Source organism: Pleurodeles waltl, chromosome 8, assembly GCF_031143425.1.
Source record: "Pleurodeles waltl isolate 20211129_DDA chromosome 8, aPleWal1.hap1.20221129, whole genome shotgun sequence".
Taxonomy (NCBI): Eukaryota; Metazoa; Chordata; class Amphibia; order Caudata; family Salamandridae; genus Pleurodeles; species Pleurodeles waltl.
This window is the reverse complement of record NC_090447.1, coordinates 1,269,602,697-1,269,605,561: the sequence shown is the minus strand read 5'-3', so window position 1 is coordinate 1,269,605,561 and position 2,865 is coordinate 1,269,602,697.

Here is a 2,865-nt window from a genome sequence, read left to right as displayed (position 1 = left end):
AAAAAAAACAAAGGTTAAAGTATTGTTATAGTTAGGTGAATATGTCAGTGACAACAACATTTTGAATAAAAAGAAACACAGACATTCTCCAGTTGTAGTTAGAAGAGCTAAATATAACTTGTGCCCCTTCCATAAACTCCTTAGGACCTTTCATATTACTTCACTCATGACATGTTCAATGACATCACTGATGACATCTCATGACATAATTGATAACATCACTGATGACATCATTTATAGTTTACATAGTGGCAGGTAACTACTTTATTACTTCTCTACCTAATTTTGTACAGCCTGTGTCCAGCTAATGGGTGTGTTTACAAAATGTATGTGCTCCTAATACATCATAGTTGTGTAGCGGTGTTGAACACTTTATAAATCTTTGTATTGAAGAGTAATCCTGTGTTTAGGTGACAGTTGATGACGTGTTCAGCATATTCTACACACATTTTTTTGGCTCTGCAGAAAAAGTTTGCCACAGGGCAAAGATTCTCCATACTAGATACTAAAGGCCATAATTACAACCAATTTGCGCCGCTGGTGGTTCACTTTTTTCGACACACCAACAGCACAGGCGGCAGGACCATATCTACAAGGCCACACAAAGACTTTGCATGGCTTTACATGGCCTTGTAGCTATGGCCTTGTAGATATAGAGTAAGGCAACACAGCGCAAGTTGCTGCGCAGCCTTACTCTGCGTCGAAGAGGCGTTCTATGGGTGTTGCAGTAGGTGTTCCCATGCAACAGCCATGGATTTTGATGCACTCCCAGGTTTACAAGGACTTGTAAACCTGGGAATATGTCAAAAGCCTACGCCACCCCAGGGGAGATGTAAGGGGGGCGGAATGAGGAGAAAAAACTTTATTTCTCCTCGTTATTTCCTTTTTCTATCTGTGCTGCATTGCGCAGCACACATAGAAAGAGGAAAATACCTCTCTTTCATGATTGTTTTTGTGAAGGAAGGTGTCCCTTCCTACACAAAAGCAATCATCCCCGCAACGCAGACACCTTTGCACCAAGGTGCAAGGGAGCCTGCGTTGGTGCATGGCAACCCACTGTGTGCCAGTGCAGGGGAAAAGGACAGGAATGCGCCATCCTTTTCTTTTGACGCAGGGCACTGCAGCAAGAAGGCTTGCAGCACTGTCTTGCGTCAATAGATTGCAAAAATGCCCCTAAGGGCCCGATTTATAAAATATTCATGCAACACAGCAAGCCACTTTGCTTCGCTGTGTGAAAGGAGAAGGACAGGAATGCCTTGTATTTACCATAATATGGTGACTTCCAGTCCTTTCCTATTGCTGGTGCACCTTTGGCTGCGTAGCACCAACACCAACATAGGTACCCTTGCATTGCAGGCAGGATTGTTTTTGTGCAGGATGGGAAGGCATTTATCTCTTTCTAAGAGTGGTGCACAATGCAGCACACTTAGAAAGAGTAAACAACCAGGAAAACAAAGATATTTCTCATTGTTGCGCCTCTGGTATGGAGGCCTACAGTACTGACTCATTTCCAGGTCTACCAATGTTTTTAAATCTGGGAATGGATCTGAATCCATCGGTGGATGGGTGAGAATACCCACACTCCAAAATTGGCACGCCTCCCTTGGGCAGAATAATGCAAGTAGAGCCACTTTGAAGTGTGGAAGAAGCTTTTTTCCCTTTCAATCAATCAATCATTGAATTTATAAGGCGCTCTACGTACCCGTGAGGGTTTCAAGGCGCTGGGGGAGGCGAGGGAGGAGGGATGCTGTTGTTACTGATCGAAGAGCCAGGTCTTGAGGAGTCTTCTGAAGGTGTGTAGGTCTTGGGTCTGTCGCAGGTTGGTAGGGAAGGTGTTCCAATTTTTGGTGGCGAGGTATGAGAAGGATCTGCCGGCGGAGGTCTTTGGTTGGATGCGGGGAACGACGGCGAGGGCGAGGTTTGCGGAGCGGAGCTGACGGGTGGGGGTGTAGAAGCTGAGTCTGTTGTTCAGGTAGGCTGGTCCGGTGTCATGGAGCACTTTCTGAGCGTGGGTAAGAAGCTTGAAAGTGATCCTCTTGTCCACGGGGAGCCAGTGAAGGTTTCTCAGGTGGTGGGAGATGTGGCTGCGGCGTGGTACATCGAGGATCAGCCGGGCAGAGGCGTTTTGGATGCGTTGGAGGCGTAGTAGGTGTTTTCCTGGGATGCCTGTGTAGAGTGCGTTGCCGTAGTCTAGCCTGCTGCTGACGAGGGCCTGTGTCACTGTTCTTCTTGTTTCTGTCGGGATCCACTTGTAGATCCTACGGAGCATGCGGAGTGTGTTGTAGCAGGAGGAGGAGACTGCGTTGACCTGTTTAGACATGGTGAGGGAGGAGTCGAGGACGAAGCCCAGGTTGCGAGCGTGGTCGGTCAGTGCGGTAGGCCACCAGGAGTCGTCCCAGGCGGAGGGGGTGGGTTCGAGAATGAGGACCTTCGTCTTGTCCGAATTGAGTTTCAGACGGCTGCTTCTCATCCATTCGGCGATGGATTTCATTCCCTCATGGAGGTTGGTTTTGGCGGTGCGTGGGTCTTTGGTGAGTGAGAGGATGAGCTGGGTGTCGTCGGCGTAGGTGAGAATGTTGAGGTTGTGTTGTCGGGCCACTTGTGCGAGGGAGGCCATGTAGATGTTGAACAGCGTTGGGCTGAGGGATGAGCCTTGGGGGACGCCGCAGATGATGTCGGTGGTTTCGGAGCGGAAGGGGGGGAGGCGGACTCTCTGGGTTCTGCCGGAGAGGAATGAGATGATCCAGTCGAGGGCTTTTCCTTGAATTCCGGTTTCGTGGAGGTGTGTTTTCAGGGTGCGGTGGCAGACTGTCGAAGGCGGCAGATAGGTCCAGGAGGATAAGGGCTGATGTTTCGCCGTTGTCC